The sequence below is a fragment of the Podarcis liolepis genome (genome assembly GCF_965112155.1).
Source record: "Podarcis liolepis genome assembly, chromosome: 13".
Lineage (NCBI taxonomy): Eukaryota > Metazoa > Chordata > Lepidosauria > Squamata > Lacertidae > Podarcis > Podarcis liolepis.
Window position 1 is genome coordinate 28468810 of NC_139573.1, and position 20159 is coordinate 28488968.

The 20159-nt window shown below is 45.7% G+C and overlaps 1 protein-coding gene across 22 annotated transcripts in view; it reads right to left on the reverse strand.

Annotated features, from left to right (window-relative positions):
- KANSL1 (KAT8 regulatory NSL complex subunit 1) overlaps positions 1-19595 on the reverse strand; it is a 150303-nt gene extending 130708 nt beyond the window's left edge. For 6 of the 22 annotated variants that reach the window (XM_083471610.1, XM_083471603.1, XM_083471601.1 and 3 more), the window contains exon 1: positions 1050-1809. The gene's annotated coding sequence lies outside the window, so the exon portion shown is untranslated. Of the gene's footprint in view, positions 1-1049; positions 1817-14555; positions 14674-17893; positions 18875-19405 lie in introns of those variants that run through there. The other 16 variants (XM_083471611.1, XM_083471606.1, XM_083471604.1 and 13 more) reach the window with 9 other exon arrangements.
- Positions 19596-20159: the final 564 nt, after the last annotated feature.

The window sequence follows — 20159 nt, forward strand, 5'->3', positions numbered from 1 at the left end:
GCTCTCTTTTCTTTGCTAAAGGAGGGGGAAGCCTTCAATTTAAAGTGGCGCCATCAGAAACCAGCCTCTCTTCTTCTTCCCCCTCCCCCTCGCTCATGCAATGGAGCCGCAATACTTCGCCTAAGCGCGCACACGCACATACAAACACCAGTCTCAAAAGAGTCGGGCTAGGTTTTTTGTTTAAAGCCACTTAAGCGGGGGGGGGGCGAGAGAGACGCGATTATGGTGGGCATTAAGGCAGCGCTTTGACTGTGCAAAGTGCTTTACTCTATTGTAAAGTGAGCACTGCGGGAGTGGTCGTCTCTATTCCCAAACAAAGTCAACCCACCTCCTTTTTCTCGCTTCTCCCCCCCCCCCCACCTCCACCCCCCAACCGTAAAGAGACCGGCTAGAGTGCTCGTAATCTACCACCACCCCTTTTCCCACACTCAACTATGATCGATTTTAAGGATTGAACGTTCTTTTGCCACCTGATAAAGCGCGATTACACCAAACTGCATGGCTTTTTAAAGCACCGCGGGGGGGGGGGGCAAGAGAAGGGGAGCTGCATTTTAGGTGCAGGACACCGCAAACGCCTCGGACTGTTGCGAACCCGTAACACGCAACAACCACCAACGACGGCGACGAGAAAGTAGCAGGGCAAAAAATAATAATATTCGTCATGGAGACTTGGGAGCCTGGCTGCGCCTGGCACCGGGGGCTGGAGAAGAAGGAAAGCGGACAGGGAAGTTTATTATCATCGCTGTTATGCTTAAAGGAGGGGGGGCGGGAGGAGAGGAATAAACATAATTAAATAGAGGGTACATCTTAGGACCAGAAATTAAAAGCAACGGTATAGGAAACATAGGGCAAAGGTGGGGGGGGGGGAGAAAGGGGGGTAAAAATAAGTTGTTTTCTGGCCGCCGAGGGCGCTTCCGAGGGCGCAGCCAGTCAGCCGCGCTAACAAAGGCAGGGAGAGAAGGGCCGAGCAAGGGCAACGGGGAAAGCCAAGCCAAGCCAGCAATGGAGCAAGGCGGGCGAAAGCAAAGCAAGCAGGCGGCGGCACCTACCACGTGATGGAGCCGAGAGCAGAGTCCGGGCGGATCCGGCCCGGTGCAAAAAAAAAATAAAAAAATAAAAAGGGCGCAGTTTGCAAACAAGGCGAGTGAAGCCGAGTTCTCTTCACTGCCGCTGCCGCCGCCTCTGCTTCTCCCACCGCCGTAGTCGTCTTCGTCGCCGCTGCTTTTCTTTCTCTCTCGCCCGCTCCCCCTTTTCCCCCCTTCCTCCCAGCCCCGGCTCCCCTTTCCCTGCCCGCCTGCTCCCTGCTCTCCTGCAGGCAAGGAGGGCGGGCGGGCAGGAAAAGGGTTGGGGAAGGAAGGGATTTGGGGAGGGGGGGAGAAGGTTGTCTCCTCTTTTGCAACCACCCCCACACCCCACACCCCGGAGGAAAAGGAGGAGGAGGAGGAAGAAGAGGCGGCGGGGGAGAAAGAAGGTGCTCCTCTTTCCTCCCCCCAGTGGCGGCGGCGACTGCTGTTGCGGTGCCTCCGCCTCCTCCTCCTACTGCAAAGGAGGGTCTCTCGCTCGCTCGCTCTTCTTCAAAGTGGGGCACAGGGTGCAATAATCTCTGCGGCGCTGCCTTCTCCCCGTCTTCGCCCCCTTTTATCCTGTGCCTTCGCGCCCTACCCTCCGCCCGGGCGCGACAGCAGGGCAGCCGCAGCGGGCGCGGAGGTGGCGCTGCCGCCGCTGTTTTTCTGCTGCTAAATTCTGTTCGGGGAAAAAAATGGCGGCCGGGCTCCTTCTCTGCCCTCCTCCTCCTCCCTTTAATCGGAGAATGCACCGGGCAGGCAAGGCAGCGCGAAGCGGGGGGAGGAGGAGGGAAAGCGAAAAGAGGAGGGAGGGGGGAGGGAAGAGAGAGAGAGAAAAAAAGAAAGAGCCAGAGAAAGGGAGGCGCGAGCGCCACCGCCGGTTTCCCGAGCGCACTGCGGGCGAGCGCGCAGCCTCTGCAGCTAAAAAAAAAAAAAGGTCTCTTTTTTTGCGCGCGCGAACAAGCGAGCAGACGCGAGTTAAAAAGGCGCGCGCCTCCCCCGCCCTCCCCGCACACAAGCAAGCGAGCGAGCAGATGAATGGGAGGGCGGCGCGCGACCCACGGAGAGGGCAGGCAGCGGCACGCTCGGAACAAGCTGAGGAGTTAGAAGGGCACGAAAACAGCATTTTGAATATCTCAGGGGTTGGCGAGGTTGAAAGCCAGTCCTGCTGTTTGGCAGAGTGAAGCAGCAGCAGCCGGTTCTGAACTTTCAGGAGAGGCAGGCGAATTGTGGTTACATATTTTTATATCATATAAATACACAAGCATATTTACTGCTCAGTTGGGAGGAAAGGCACTTGTGGGATTTTTCTACCTCAGGTGCCAAAGCAGCAGTCTTAGGTACTATACGACCCTCGACTTGTGTGGGAAAGAGGGCACTGTTTGTGGCTCTGCCTCAGGCAACAAAATGTATTGGATTGGCCCAGCAAATGTCTTAAATTTTGACCCTTATAAACCCCTAAATGCATGGAGCTCAACTGTACCTTTGTATGTGCAGCACCCAAAAGGCAACTTCAGGAGAACAGCGCATATTCAGAACTGCCCTCCCTTAATAAGAATTTGAATCAAGGCCTCCAAAACTGTGCCTAACATTCTAACTGCTCAAACACTTTCACAATAGGCTACCATTGTAATAGATAATTTACCTTCCTGCAGGTTATCCTACCACCGTGGTGTTTGCTTTCACTCTGATCGGTTTTACGCTGCACTCTGAAACACTGTACTTTTAAAGCCAGATCCGCAGAAATAGAAGCAACACTGAGGCTTCTTTCAGCCCAGTTCTCTGCGAGTTAAAATTACTTGGCGTTGATAATTATAAAGCATTTGCGCTAAATATGTCTGCCTGCAAAAATAGCATCACAATGCAAGTGCAACACTGGGTTTTCTAATGCAACATTAGTGAGGCTCTGGTATGCCCAAAGCACTTAAAAGGGAGTTGGGTCCAATATGAACTTTGTTAGAGACTTGCAAAGCTGCTAGATTGAAGCTGCTCAACAGAAAACACTGCAAGCTAGCAATATCCACAGTCAAGACAAGCGATATAAAATTATTGCATTACTTTCAGATATAAAGATAATTGATCTACTGTCCTCTAATGGATTACCGTGAATATGCAAGTGGCTGCTGCTTTGCTCCAAGCCAAATCTTGCCTTCACATCAAGGTTTTGTTTGCAGCAAAACTAACCATGACCACTGGTTTGGACTAAGCCAAAAGTTATGGTTTGTTCCTCCCACTCATGCTAGAGGAAGAGCAGAGCAAGAGTATTCACTGTGCCCATGGTAAACTATTAACTATGGTCTAGCATGCTGTGCAAACTTTGCCATAGGCAAAGAGTCTAATGAGATGTTAGTCTAGGAAATAATCCTATTGCTCACCTTCGGGATGAGAGCAAACATCAGTTTAAATGTGTGATTATGAAAATTTCACACACCCCAATATTTGAATAATTTCCTCCTCCTATCATTGTATTTAACTCTCCTCCCCTGACAACCCTAATAACCCCTTGTTCATTGGATGGGAACTATTTGCAGGAAAAATACATTTTTTAACTTCTCTAAAATAATATTATTTTATTTGTTTGTAGAGTCTTCCCCTCACCAAGATTTACCCTCAGATCTGCCAGGTGCCATCCCCTGAGTTCCCACACTTCACCTTGTCCATCTCAGGACCTGAAGCTTAGGAGACATGACAAGCCTAGAGGAAGCAGCTTCCTTTAAGGAAACTTATGGCTCCTTCTGACATCACCCAAGCAGCATGGAAGCCACTGCAGTTTCTGTCATTCATGTGCTACGCTAGCACAGAAGCTCCAGGACATGTGGGAGGGGTCCCCAGCATGACTACTTCCCACTCCCAAGGGACTGGCTGGAATGGCCATCACCTGCACCCTCAGCTTCCAATGTGAAGGCTCCCAATGCTACTGCTATGCTGCTCCTATGCTACTAAGATTGCATCCAAAGGGGTCCCTGGTGAGGTCACCAAGGAAGTCAAGGCAGGATTTCCTATCTCACAGCACATACCCTATGCCGGGGGTTCCCAAACTGTAAATGAAAGCAGCAATGAAAATGCAATGAAAAACCACACAGCATCTAGCACACCACGATACAACTGTTAAAACTGGCAGAAAAATCAGTGGGTGACCTGCCACAGTGTTTGAAACTCCCATTGTTCTAGGCGCATTTTGCGACAGGGAATTTCATTAGCCCAAGCAGTTTCTGAGCTCTGGGCTCAGTACTGCGCCTAAGATTTCAGATCAAAACTGCAGAGTGGAAGGAAAGGAAGGCCTTTTTCTGCCTCCCCACTTCCAGCTACTCTCTGAAGAAGAGACCCTTAAGACCATTAGGGCGGTAGGCAGGGGAAGGACCAGACCATGTGAAAAATGAACATAATATTTTAGCTGCAGTCCATTCATTTTCAGCTTTGTATTCTTGTTATAAAAATGTGACCTAAACATTCTGTTGTTAAGCCCATAACCAAGGTTTAAGGTGCCATTTAGCTCAAAGACCCTAAGCAGTTCTCAAGTGGCCCACGGCAAAAAAAAAAAAAAAAGTTTGGGGAAAACTTTCCAACACCAAATGGGTTTACACCCTGCAGCACTATTCCTAGGGACTTTTGATTGTCACTGGGATAGCTCAGTCGGTAGAGCATGAGACTCTTAACCTCAGGGTTATGAGTTTGAGCCTCATGTTGGGCAAAAGATTCCAGCATTGCAGGAGTTTGGACCAGATGATCTTTATGGTCCCTTCCATCTCTACAATTCTATGATTATGAGTTCTTACTACCCTGATCGTGGGAGGGATCCGAGCAGGGCTAAATCCTGTTGTTTTGGCTGCGCACACCAGAGGTGCACCCTCCCACATGTCAGGTGTTGTTTGGGGGAAATGGCCTCATGGACTAAACTGATGGACCAAGACTGGCTCCCCCCCCCCCTTGGTTAAAGAGAATCCTCTCTGCTCAGAACACACAAGTTTAAATTAACTGAAAAGCTAATGACCCCCAAACAGAATTACTAGCAGTAAAGAAGCAGGAAAAAGATGTTGGCTCGAACCTTTGGTACTTGCACTAGCTGTTCAAACAGGCAGGTAGGTCATATCAGAGTAACAGGCAGGTGGTTTGGGTTACAGTTAGGTTAAGTCAAAAGTCCTTTCTGCTTTTTGGCAGAAAATGCAGCATGAACTCCAGGGAGCACAGCTGGCTAACTCCAAACTGAAGACCTGGAACGCAACACTTGGTTGCATATTTATAGAAACATGCTTGCAAAACTGATGCAATGGGATGACGCTGCTTGGGGTAAAACAGGTAAACCTGTGGCTGCAACATACACCTCTGCCCATTTGGAAGGCAGGCAGGCAAGTTCTGGGTAAAAGCAAAGCTCTATGAAGGATCTACCATTTAACCTGTTGTATCCCTAATTCTCTGTGACAGCTGTCTTTTTTCCTTTTTGCGCAGTGAATTATTTTTGTGAATTACTGTGACACCCACTGAGATCATAGCTTCCTACATCTTTGCTAGCACACCTTTCAAAGTTTCCACCCACCACCCAATGATCTCAACACCTGTCAAGCCATTCACAAGACTGGGGGGTGGGGGCCACAAGCGTCTTTCATTGCATCAAGAGTAGTTCCTGTCACTTCCCAAGCAATTTTACCTTTAGGAAGGGAGGGAGCAAAAGAGTCCTTTCCCCCTCATCTGCTACTATTTACTATTTACACTTGAAGAACTTAACCCAATGACTCTTTAGCAAATGCAGGCCTAAATGTAGGTTTTGCAACTCTCCATTTACACCTCAGCAACTCTCTTTCATTTATGCAGAAGGAGAAAGGGCTAAGATATTCCTCCTGGCACCCCAAAGAGTTTACTAGAGCATGCATGAGCAACACGAGAGGTATTTATTCTACATCTGAGTATCTGTAGCCAGCTATCCCTAGCTTAGACTACCACAGTGCATTCTACATGGGGCTACCTTTGAAGACCATACCAAAACTGCAGTTCTTCCAAATTACAGCAGAGGGGATACTGACTGGGACCCGTTAGGTGCTGTGTATTTCACTGACCGGCAAATGATCTATTTTCAAGCATGATTCATGACAGCACTCGCCTTTGTCTTTCTTCCCTTATGTTAACAGCCTGGACATGCTTAAATATAAGGACCTGCCTTTGAGGCGCTTCAGATGTGAGACAGGTGGTAACTGGGGAGCAGAATCTTTTCTGGCACCCCTATTCTAGACCAGCTTCCTCCAAGGAGACCTTCCTGGCACTCACTCATGGCACCTTCTCAGTGCCAGATGAAGAGCTTGCTCAGTTTCGCAGCTCTTTTAGATCTTTCAGTTTTTCACTTGCTGCCTTCACTGAAGGCAGCCCTTTTTAGGGAAGTTTTTAATGTTTTATTATGTTTTTGTATATGCTGGAAACTGCCCACCAGCTACCCACAGTGGCTGGAGCAGCTCAGTAACATGGTGGGGTACATATAATAAAATTATTCTCATTTATTATTAAGATTGCTTGCTATGCTGCTGGTTGAAACCAGTTTTATTGCTACTGCTGTTTATACATCAGGATAATATGGCAGCAATAAATACTATAGCTCTAACATTTCTCTGGTGAAAATAGGGACATCCTATTCAACAACAACAATTTTTATTTATACCCCGCCCATCAGACATAATTAAACATTTTAAAACCTTCCCAAGAAACACAATTTAACTGGTTCCGAGTAAACATGCATAGGATTGTGCTGCCAAAGCAGGCCTCTTTATTGAGGCTTAATTACCATTCAACCTCAGTAACTTACATGAGGTTCCTGCAATTACAACTCTAAAATGTGCAGAACTGTGGTTTTTTGGAGGGGGGGCAATGAGCTAGCACTGTATTCCTAGCCTGTTCTGGAGCTTCCAGCAGCATAGCTCCATAAGACACAGGGCTAGAAACTTGATAGATTTTATAGATCTCTTTGTAGTGCACAGTCCTGATTCTGACTTTAAACAGTTTAGGTTGTGAAAACACTGCAGCTTGTGCCCTCTGTTTCTTCCACACACCCATTTGGATTTTTTTTTGTTTAATACTATTCTGTTTGAACAAGGGCAGCTTTGTGAAGAAACCAAGATTCTGTTAGATAGGGAGGGGTCTGAGCAAAAAGCAAATGTCCTGTTTAGATAAAGGACAGCCTATGAGCCGAGCGTAGATATATAAGGTGTTTTGAAACAGGCTTCCTATTCTATAAAGGGCAACAAACACACAGAGTTTTCTAATACGCAATGTGCAAGGGAGGAGTGTGTAGAAAAGGAAGTGACTGGGGGGGGGGGAGAGGGCCGTAGCTCAGGGACAGAGCACGTGCTTTGCATGCAGAAGGTCTCCAAGCAGCCCAGTATTGGGAAGTTTTTAATGTTTGATGTTTTATTATGTTTTTATATGTGTTGGAAGCTGTCCAGAGTGGCTGGGAAAACCCAGTCAGACGGGCGGCGTATTATTATTATTATTATTATTATTATTATTATTATTATTATTATCAGGATCCCAAATCCTGGGGAGGTTCTCCACCCAAAACTATTGTCCATTTCCCGCCCCATTGATGTTAGGACAGGGTGGGAATCTCCAAGTTGCAACTTGAAAACCCTATTGCCTTCACTCTGAACTGTAATACGAAGTATTGAAAGTATTGTCCACCGTGTGAAACGTAGACATTTAAAGAAAATAAAAGTGTACATATTTAGGCACTGTTTGTGATCAATTTTGCAGAGCTAGAGGCAGGCGGAATTAGGGGGTCTCTCCCATCTCTGTCCACCTCTCCCCAGTGGCATAGAAAGGGGGTGCGGTCCACCCCGGGTGCCATCACTGAGGAGGGGTGACAAAATGGCAAAAATATGTTTTTGAAAAAATGACTCCTGCACCCACCGCACACCCCTTCCTACGCCACTGCAGGAACACTCTCCCCTCGAGCGATTTCCAGAAACCAGAAGCATTGCTGCCTGCAACTTTGCTAGGTTATGGCTAGTAGTCTTTGACAGTCCTCTCCTCCATGAATCTGCCTAATCCAGAGGCGTAGCTAGGTGAGGCGGGGGGGGCACTGGACGTCACACCACAGGGGCTGCAGCGTGCCTGAGCCACATGTCTCTCCTGAGGGGGAGGTGGCGGACGGACTGCCTGAAGCTCCGGGCTGCTTTTTTGAGCAGCGCGGGGCTTGTGTCTGCTCACCACCTCATCCACCCTACAGCTGAAGGGGAGGCTGCGGAGAGACTCCACGCAGCGCGTCCTGCCTTGACTTGCCCCACCTCCATGGGTAGCTTGCCCCGCCCCCATGGGCAGCTCACTCCACCCCCAACTGCAGGGCACGCACGCTGCCCGGGCACCCGAGCGGCTAGCTACGCCACTGCCTCTCCCCACTGTGGTCTAACTGGTATCTGGGAGTCCCTGTATCCAAGGCTGACAGTTGAAGAGGCCATTTTAGAGGAAAGGAAGTTAAGGGAGGCATGATAAAAGGCTACACCGACACAGCCTCTATACATGCAGAACAGGGCTACACAATGCAGCTTCACCTCCAGCAAACTGCTTAAGAAAACTACAATTCAGGAGAAGCGGGGAGTAAGGATTATGTGAACCAGACATGTGGAGTGCACCAGATGTTGAGAAACAGTTAAACAGTTAATGCTGATGTTTTTGTATTCCTGTGTTGGGGGGAAGCCTGCTGGCATATGTGGCAATAAGTATGACAACTAAATAATAAAAAGTGTATTTTAAAAATATACACAATAGGTAGAAGATCATCTATATTCACTACAGCAACACCTATCGCCTTCTGTCTGCAAAGAGTCCTTCCTTGCAACACCTTATGTAGGCCCAATAATAAAGAGACGATCACCCTAAACCAATTTGAGTGCATATCATATGCTGAGCTGGTAGCAGCGACAGCATGTTCCTGCTCTGCTCAACATCACAGATTGCAGTGCTTCAGACAGCCACAAGGCGGCATAGCTTTGATTGAGCACCTCCCAATCCTTTTCCCTAATGCAAGTTAGCAGCCGCTCTGCAAGTGAAGGTGAGGAAGGGAAACAATGCTGTCAGTCACCGCAAGGCCTGCTGGGAAATGTAGTTCACTATTTAGATCATGCGACTCCAGCAGTTTTGCACAGGCTCTATCGCCGCCGCCAGGGCAAACACGACAATTACTTTCATATGCATGTACGCAGTAGGGGATCCTAAAATGTCGTCTGGCTTAAATTTAACGGAGCTGTATTTTTAGTACAACTGTAGTCAGTGAACATTTTAAGCGCTGCCCACTGAATATACTCTCATGAGTATAACAAGACAAAGAAAAAGGCCATTAACTGAAGATTGTTTTATATATAAAAAATCTCATATACAGTTAATATATATTAAAGAAACATATTCTTGAGTATTAGTAGTTCTCAAAAAAACATGTTTAAAATTTAGCTGCAATTATACTCCCCTCGGGACAGGCTCTTGTACCTGAGAACCAGGATCCGAATTTCTAAGTAAGTAAAATAAATACAGTATATAGAGCTTAAAATTGTGTGCACTGAATTATGGGGTCTCTGCTTCATTTTCCCTGTGCTAGTTTTGTTCAACAGAAGCACTGAGTATAACTTAATTGGATGCAACCAGAGTAGGCACCTTGAAATTAATGACCCCAAGTTAGTAGTCTCCATTAATTTCAATGGGTTTACTCTGAGTATGATTAACACACTACAGTCCATTCTCTCACTTACACAGAGGCAACTTCAGTACCATCCTTTGCGATTTTAGGTTTTGAAGCTGTGTGCATCCCTGCTCAACCCATCTCCCAAGTTTCTTCCAGATGAACTGGTTATTTAGCATTCATCTTGATTTGCTTGCACAGAATATGTCCTGTCTTTATTGAGCAATTGTTCTGATTTGTTTCCTGGACTGTTATATGAAAATGAGCATTTATTCTGCATCCATCCTCATTTGCCTGTGGATCTTTACATCCCTTCGCATTAATCATTTGTTCACCCTGAACTTTTCATTGCATTTCCCTGTCACCTTCGAAACGGCAAAAGGTCAGCTGTTGTTTTTGTTAAAGTAGATCTGTTATGCTAGGGTAGGGGTCCCAAGCAGCCCATGGGGGTCGTTTAACCGGCCCACGAGTCGCCCCCAAACTGAGCCATCCGCTCGGCAAGGCCCCACACACTGTGCTAAACCAGTGCAGTGTGGCACGGGACTCGCTTCCGCAGCACCAGAAATTGCGTCTGCGCTGACACCGGAAATCACATCTGCGCAGACGCAGATGCCAGAAATTGCGGGTACGCGCGCAATCTGGCGTATGGTGGGATCTCCGCTGGAGTGAACCGGCCCAGGCGAGGTAAATCTTGCTGACCCCTGTGCTAGAGCAACAGAGAGCTGTTATCCACTTTAACTGCACAAACCTGAAGTTTCAGTACGGATTGAATCCCTCCTGCAAAATAATGACAGCCAGCAGGAACCCTTAGTCTTCTGCTTCTTCTTCTGGGCTATGCACTTATGGGAGACAACATACACACTCCCATTTTCCAATTTCATCTCAACAATGAATAGACTTCTCAGGACTCTCAGCAAGGGAGGAAGTAAAATTATTGTTAACGTAACCTCTGCTATCAGGACCTTTCTATGTAAAACATAATTATGGACATTTGTTATAGTGATGGTGTGCACACATGCCCCTCCTCAGAAGAGAAAGCCCCAAGGCAATTCCAGATGCCAACCTATGAAGCATCCCTAGAAAATGATTTATTTTTCCTATGGAACACTGGGATTTGGGGGCAGGGGAAGACAGCAGAGTTAGTTATAAAGTGTTTTTAGATATGCTGTAAGCTGCCCAGAGTGGCTGGGGAAGCCAAGCCAGATGAGTGGGGTATAAAATAATAATAATAATATTTTTTATTATTTTATTTTAATTTATTATTTGATTCAATTCTATTTTTTTATTTTTACAGAGAAAACATTCCATAATAAGCAAAGCAGAAACAACACAGTTTGGAAAGGATGGAAGGAAGGGTGGATATATCCTTTGAACTGAACTATAAAAGAACCGTTTGTGATTTCATTTTGTCTTTTGGGGCAAGATTTCTCTGCACAGATAGGGTGCAGGGTATAGTGGGCACCACACTACAAAGCTGGGATGGTTTTAAGGCAGGGAGCCAGACCAGTGATTTTATACACACACATTCAAGCTGTCTCAGAAGAGCCGTGGAATTTCATTGCATGCCGATTAATAGGTGCAAAAGAGACATTTCTGTTACGTGAAAAATGTCATTTCCAAATGTGTAAAAGACGAAACATGCAGTTCAGATAGAAAGCATTTGTCACAGGTGAACAAACAACACCACAGGAAGTTTGGATGAAACTGTACACCCACCTCCCTTCATGACCTCCAATCCCTTTACGGGGACCATACAGGCACATTTAAAGCTGCATTTTTGTCTTTCACTGATGGGCACCAACAGCAGGAGACACACCTTAGGGGAGCTGGCGCATCTCTCAAGCAGTTACTTAGTTCCCCCACTTTCCATGCTGTGAGGAAACTAGCTATGAAAACAAGGATGATGAGCTGATGATATTCAGAGGTCAGAAATGGCACCGGAAGCAAGACGGAGAACCATTGTCCGCATTATGAAAAGAGACAGCATGACAGAGCAAGGAGGTTGTTAAGCATACAGGAGCTCAATGACCCTTTTCAAACCTGAAAACAGAAACAGCCACTTCTGGTGAGGGTGAGAGGGATGCATAACCCTTTCCCCACTCCAAATGAAGCTTGAGAGCGCCACAAAGCTTTCCAGGTGATGGTAGCCTTAAACCACTCACTATTTCTGTGTCTAGCCTACTTTGATCTAAGAGTAAGACAACAGGCAATGCTGTAAAAAACCAAAAAAACTACAGGCGGCTGATTTCAGGTTAAATACTAGAAGGAAACCTGCTAACCGTAACATCCCCAGCCAGAAAACACCTTTATTAGCATGCTTTAACTAACAAGTTGCTCAGTAATCAAACAACCTGGAAAGTGAGGCTATGGGGTTTCTTTTTTGGGAGTTTTTCAATTAAACACGACAGGCATCTGTCAGGAACTATTTAGGTCTATGGCAGTCTTCATGAAGAAACCAGACTAGACTACGTAACACTCCGTAGAAGCTTCTACTTTGTCAACATAATGGTGGATTAGTCCCCTCTGTGCCAACATTTTAGCACATCCAGCACTTCACTCTAGCAAGTGTAATCTGTGTGGAGAAGTAGATTGCTACTGGCAGATTAACTATCTGTCAACCTAGTCTGGATGCACAGAATACTGCAGCGTCAATGGAGGGTGGGAGAAAGAGACAGCTTTCAGCAACTCCTGAACGCCAAACCTAAGGGTAGCCAACAGTCCCTTCCAGATGTAATTCCCATCATCCCTGACCATTGAACATGCTGACCAGGGCTGATGGGAGTTGGACTCCAACAACTGCTAGAGAGCATCACATTGGCTACCCCTATGTGCATTAGACATTCTTTATCCACAACTGCACGCTCTCTTTATTCTATAATCGGAACTATGGTAGCAAACAGGTCGGAGGCAATGCACTTTGGGTATGCATATCAACAGTGCTCAGCAAGAGAATTCGTCAACTTTAAGTTCATTTAGTGTATTCCCGGTCTTTTGCTGTAGTGAAAAAACAAAAAAATAGAACAGAACAAAACACTAGTGGAGAAAGACGTTTTGGAAAGCGCAGCATACACTCCAGGTACCGTCTCTCTCAACTGCTCTGCTTACAAATGGCCCAGTGCTAACTTAGCAAAGTGGCAGCATGTGGAAGTGTGTTGTGCTACACATTCATGTCAGAAGTCAAATTATCTTGTTTCTCCCAACAGCGTACTGCCCAAGAACTTTTAAGACCACCAGGTTATTTGTTTAAAGGGGAAAGACCCCTCTCAAGAGAGACAGAAATAAACACTGGCTCAAACCAGGGCCAGCCCATAGTGTGAAAAAGCAGATGGCAATCCCATTCCCAAGACAAGGTGCACAGTACTCAAAAGGGCAGCCAAGTTATTTTGTTAGAAAAGTCTCAAAAGCAACCTCCACACACTTCCTGACAGTGAAAATTAGTTAACAAATACCAACAATTTCATGATGCCAAAAATCAGCTGCCTTTCAGCAGCCACCTTACTCAGACAACTCCAACAAAGACCACTTACCACTCTCTGAGTACTTACTGGTGCCATTTTATGAAATTCATGAAATAAATTTGTTTGTTTGTTTGTGGACCAGGGCTAAATCCATTTGAAATTAATTTTATTCCACCCAATGCATTTTCTTATTTGTGTTTTCATTGTCTACTATCTCTGCTGTTTGCATTCCGCTCGTTTCACATTTCTGCACAAAGAGAACATTCCAATTCTTGTCTTCTACAGCATATGAACATTTTGCCTGGCTTGGTAATATTTATTTAAAATAGAGGGCAGGGGATATACCAGAGTTTGTGATTTCAAGCTACAAGTTTGCATCCAAAATGTCAGTTCTGTAAAACACAGGTTTCTCTTTGCTGTGTGCGTGTGAATGGCAGCAAAACGATTACAAGATCAAAAGTAGCCGTTATCGCATGGTCTCATTGAGTGCAAGGCGAGAAAAGCATTTTGTGTGAACACAATGTTGTAGTGCACACAACTCAGAGGAAGATACCATGTCTTAAGCTAGGAATACAGAAAATCAGAATTCTCTAACACTGCCTCCATACAATATGCAATTCAATCAAAAACCACAAATAACAAGCTGCTTTATATAAAAATGGACTCTCCAAATGGACAAAAACAATGTATAATTTGTTAAGAGATTGAAACTTCAGGCTTCCACCATGCAACTGGTTCCCTGATGCAGGGCTGAGGAATATGTGGAGGCCACCAGATGTTGTTGGGATTAAAATTTCCATCATCCCTGGCCACTGGCAATGCTGCTTGGGGCTGATGAAAATTCGAGTCCAACAACACCTGGAAGGCACTAGGACTGCCCTAATGCAAGGGGTGGGCAGGCTACAGAGAAAGGCAATATAATAATAATAATAATAATAATAATAATAATAATAATAATAATAGTCTTTCTGCAACTTATGCATGACATGGAAAGGTTTCAGAACAGAGACAACAGGAATGACCTAGTGCATAATCTTTCAGCTGGTGGTGTGCTTCTGAAAAAAACAACATTTTTCAACACTGACTTTTGCAACATGTGGGGTGAAAGAAAAGTGATCTAACCACCTAAACTGAATTAGAATATATTTCCCGGGCACTAACCAACATCAGTAAAGAATGAATTGTATTATATTTTCCTGTTAAATAGTTGTAGTGTTGACTGGAAAAGACTTACAGACAATCACTCTCCTCTAGCAGGAGATAGCACTGCAAATGCATCTCACTTTGACAACTGAATCCAAACAGCTTTGGGGGCTGCACCCAGATTCAAAATAACCTCTTCTGAACTCCCCCCCCCCACTATTGAGAAACATAAAATCTTACCTTATAGCACACTGTGGCAGAATCCATAGTGTCCAAGAGTGATGTGGAATCCCGTAATCAAGGAGTTTCTTTAGTGCAGTAAGATCTCTCTTATTTTGAGAAAGAAGGAAACTGGCACCTGCAACAAAATGAATATAACAGTAGAAATAAATGGGACACATAAAGTATACATGACTGTATCTAGCATATGAGAGAGCAGGAGGGCAAAATTGGAGAAGATCAGAAGAAATGGAAACACACTATACTGCTAAAATTCCGATGGGTTTTTCCCCAGAATATTTTCCCTAGTTTTGCAAACAATAATTCAGGAAGCAATTGTCCTTCCCCTCCTCCACTTGCTTGCTAGCCAACCAACCAGCAGTTGTGCTTTCCAGCAACCTTTGGGTGGGAAACCTGTGGCTCTCCAGATGTTGGACTACTACAACTCCCATAATTCCCCGCCCATTGGTCATACTGGTTGACGGCTGATGGGAGATGAAGTCCAACAACTACTAGAGGCTACAAGTTCCACTGCCCTGCAGGAACCTATCTGAAAGCTAATACAGCAAGCCAAGAATTTATTAGGATGTCGCTGAGGATTGGGTTGGGAAGTCTGAAAAAAATTACTGTGAGATAAAATGTTTATGGTGTACTGTTAAACTGAAAATGTGTGTGTGCGTGTGTGTGGAACCTATCTTAAAGCTGTGTGGAACCATACTCCATCCTCTGTTTGCAACCCCAAACTACAGCACACAGTTATATAATAGCTACACACACAGCTATCCTCACCTCTGTCTTTTGCATCAAGTGAACAAGCAGGGAACTAGGATGCAATTGCCTTTTGCCAATGGTCTGCTCTTTATGGGGAAATTTTTACTCACTACAAACGAGTGGGAAATTATACAAGTGATCTCATAAACACTGGTGGAATGCTGGTGTAACAAGGAGAATTATATTAAGGATCTAATGCCCTTTCTGAAAATGAAAATAAATGTTTCGTTGATTAAGAAAAAGACAAAAACACTGTTGTAGAAATGTACAGCAGCAGCTGCAACCTTCACTTCTATAGTGCCTAGCCCATACACCGATCTTATTGGAGTAAGGCACAGCAGTTACTTATGCATTACCCATTGTTATACACAATCCCCACCCAAAATACAACCCGGGTGCCAGATGTGTGCACAGAAAAACGTTTACACACAGAGTGAGTGTGCTAGCTTGGAAGGAGGTGGGTTTGGAATATGGTGTTTAAAATGCCATGTTGAATTCAAAGAAGAGTTAACATATACCGTATTTTTTGCACCATAACACTCACTTTTTTCCTCCTAGAAAATAAGGGGAAATGTCTGTGCGTGTTATGGAGCGAATGCCTACGGGTGGCAGGGGGAATCTGCTGCAGTCATGAGCAGAGGATCCATGGTTCCCCTTCCTTTCCTCCTTCGTGGTTACAAAACATGGATCCACATGGATCCTCAGGATTTTTGCATTGGGCTACTCCAAACTCACTGTCAGATCACATGTCTGTGGCCACAGCATGAACCACAAAAATCATATATCCACTATTTCGTTTAGAATGTTTTTTCCCTTGTTTTCCTCCTCTAAAAACTACGTGCGTGTTATGGTCTGGTGCGTGTTATAGAGCGAAAAATATGGTACTTAAAATAAGAAGAGTCCACACCCCACTCTAAGTTGTGGCATTCAGGACACTGCCAAGCATTTGTCAACCAAGTCCCATGAAACTCACAACAGCTTATTGTTGCCCTATCTTGCTGCTGCTCCTCCCAGACCATTCACACTACCAATAACAGATTTATTAAAGTGAAGTTTTAATTCCAAATAAAGAAGAATCCCAACTGATATAGCTAACAATACATAGGTATGGATTTTTGAAGGACCTATTGCCACATAGACACAGCAGAAGCTTCCTCCATAAAGCAAAATTTATAACTAGTTTTATTTCCAGATTGTATCCAAAACTAGCCTTTCCAAACAAACTACTATTTTACTTTAAATGGTAGGAACAATGCACAACTGAAATTGACACTGCTCAGCTGAAAGCAATATCCATGTTTTTAAAATCCGACACTTCCACACTTCTGATGTGTCTTGGATTTGCTCCTGGTTGTTTTTTGTTTTTGTAAAACATTTTTGTTCCAACATACAAATCAAATCAGCAACCTTTTATATTCCATAAAATTTAATTTCAAAAGTGAACGTCGAAGATCATCTACCCTTCTGACAATAAAGGGTTGCAGCTCTTGTTTGTGAAAATCTCATACTTGGGAAGACTGTGCTTTGTACTCCACTGAATTTGTTAAAATTCATAGCCCACCTTGCAATAAAAAGTGACCAAGGCAACTAAAAACAATAAAATCCACAATGGAAAATAAACCTTTGCTATTCAGCTAAATGCCTATATCATTAAACATTTCCCAACGTCCAGGGCATATTTAAATGATAAAGAAAATCCAGTGGCTTACTAAGATTATAGAATATTACAAAATCTTGGATTGGCAACCTTAAGATTTATTTGTAGTAAGTAAACATGCCTACAAAACTTTTGTTTCCTTTTATAAGGAAGACAGTTCACCAGGGAAGTTGCAACAGATTAGCTATAAAAGACCAGTATCAGTCCACATTGCTAGTACAGTATTCCATATTACAGGTATTTGCAGGTGTGATAGGAGAGAATTTCACCACCCACCCAAAAGTCAGGTGTCCAGTTTCTATACACCAGAGCAGATACAGCTCTAAAGTACATGTAACATTTCAGAGAGGTTTAAAAAAATTCTGAAACAAAACCCTACTTTTGCAAGTTCTTCTGACTACTCAGAAACTACCAATCTTACAAGTTCTTCTTCACTCCGGTTTCTGTGAATGCTTTTGCGCTCAAAGGAAGTGTGCCTGTGTGCTCTCATATTGTTTCCGGAGAAACAATGAGGAATCCAAAACATGTCAGCACCCAATTAAAAACCCTCAAGGGATTAATCACCTTAAAAATTCAGAGCAACTGACTTCTCCTTGGGTGCTACAATGTTTCTTTCTGCAAGGCACAATCTGTTGCAAATAGAAGGGGGCAAGGAGGCGGTATTCCCCTGACCCTTCCTCCAAAAATGTGTGTGTGTCCTTTGGGTGGTGGGGAGGGGAGATAAATTAATTCCTTTAGTTTCTTAGTCCAACTTTGTTTTATGGTGGAATTCTGAATTTCACTGGAATTTATTAGGCTGAACTACCACAACTATCTTTAATATTTAAGCTCCACCTTCCCCCCAAAACCCAATGCTTCTGTCTGCACAAACACAAAAATCCATCACTGCAAATTTGAGGGAATGGTAAAGTTTAAGAACATTGGAGGTTACCCTGTGATGAGGGGTCCATAGGCTGAGATCAGACTTGCGGTCCATCTATCTCAGTATTAACTACTACATTGACTGGCAGTGGCTCTCCAAGGAAAGACAGCAGTCTTTCCCAACCCTACCTAGAGATGCCAGCGATTGAACCTGAGACCTTCTGCATGCAAAGCATATGTTCTACCACTGAGCAACTGCCATTTCCCTATGCCATGTTCCCCTTGCTTTTAAGATTTTTTTAAAAAATTATAATACTTTTTTTGTGATGCTTCTCCTACTTCCACAATATCCTAGGAATGCTCCCCCACCCCCCACTCCACCTAGGACCACAACTTTCAAGTAGCTCTTACTGCCAAATAACAACTACAGCATACTCATTAAAATTCATTAAAGACACCTAGATTCTTTCTTTCTTTCATTTTTTTTCAAAGTGATTTCCGAGCTCCCTGACAATCCGCACCATCTCCAGCATTGTTAAGTTCCAAAAAGAGAGGCATCAGGGTCCAACCCCACCAAGACGCTGCACTCTCTGGCCCCAAAGCCCCCAGACCTGTCAGAGGAAGGCTGCCCTTGCTCAGTGGCAAAGGAAAACCGGTGAAAATAAATAAATAATAATAATAATAATAATAATAATAATAATAATAATAATAAATCATCTCGCATTTTTCCAGGACTGAAGGCCAGCAGGGCAAGACTCTGGGGCAGACCCTGATTCAAACCCATCCTGGCCCAGGCCACAAGGAAACCGCCTCCTGAAACTGCTCAGATCCCGACAGGGGCCCAGCAGATAACAGGGAGGTCCCTCAGTCTGGCCTGCTTTGAGTAGCCAGTTGCCTACATAGGTATATATATACACCGTATATACACCCCGCTGTTACGTGGGGCAGAATGGACGGGCGGGCACACAGAGGCTGATCGGGATCCTTCAGCTACTCCTCGCAACGCACTTCGAAAGTTGCTTACACTGCGCCTTATCCCACGGGCCAAATGCACTTCTGTGGGGTCCGGAGTGAGTGGCGGCGTTGAGGTGGGAGGGGGGGAGAGAAGTCGCACCATTATAACCATGCCCACCATTCCTCCTCTTCCCCAACTCCCCCCCCAAAAAACCCACATCCTCTCCTCCCCCCCCCCCCGCCATGGCCTGCCTCGGAGTAGTTGCAAGGGCTAGAGGGCTGCGCACTCCGCCTCTCGCTCCCCATTTTCTCTTCCTGCCCGCTCAAAGTTGCAGGCGCGGGGCTCCCACCAGCCACTTGGCCCTGCGCTCTGTGGACGGGGCGGAGTGTGCATGCCCGCGCGTGGATGCGAGAAGAACTCGCGCGGGGAGGGGGGGACGGGACGGGAAAGAGGGAGGGAGTGGGGTCCCCCACCTCCCCCCTAATCTCTCTCTCTCTCTCTCCCCCTCCCCTCTCCTCCCTCAGCTACATTCCTCCTCCTGCTTCTCCACCCGGTAGCATGCATCTGCAACGTCACGCCCCCACCCCCCTCTGCCCCCCCAACTTCCTCCCATCCCCGCCTGCTCACCTGCGTCCCCCACACCCGCTGCGCCCCCTTCACGCGTCCCCCCTCTTGAATTTGGGGCTCCCCGGTGTTTTTCCTCGCACGGCCGTCGGAAGCTGCTCGCAGACCCCCCTCAGCAACCTACCTGCACAGCTCAACCAGCCTTGAAGTGGAGGGGTGGGTGGGAAGTCTTCCGCCCTCCTCCGTTCTGATTGGCCGCGGGGAGGACCTGGGCGGGCGTGGTTGGAGGAAGGAGCGTCAGTCAGAGGCGGAGGGGTGGGGCTGGAGGACGGGATTGATGCTGATACCTCGGGTTTTTTTATCCCTCCCTTTGCTTGTGTTTCCCGGAGATGTTGGGAAGGGAAGGGGAGAGATGTAGAAATTTGGGGGGGGGGTTCATCCTCTTCCTCCCCACGTTAAACCACATCCCCCCCCACACACATGTACACTATACCACAGTTATTTGCCATATTATACCCCAACTCTCCCTCTTGAGAGCAGCTGGAGGAGCCCACACTGAATGCAACAGTCCACACACAGGAGGAATTCCAATAGGCGAAGCCTGTGCAACTATTCTGTCAGATAGGCGGGGGGGGGGGTAGGATCGGAGGCAGGGAAGAGGGGGGCGTATATTGCCCCTGAAGAAAACAAAATAATAATAATAATAGTAATGTTCCTTAAGGCTGTTAAGGGGACCCCTCGTTTGGGGCTTTGCAATTAAAGGCCTCCCGGAAACAAAAACCCCAAAAAATTAAAAGCTCCACTGGAGAAATGTTGC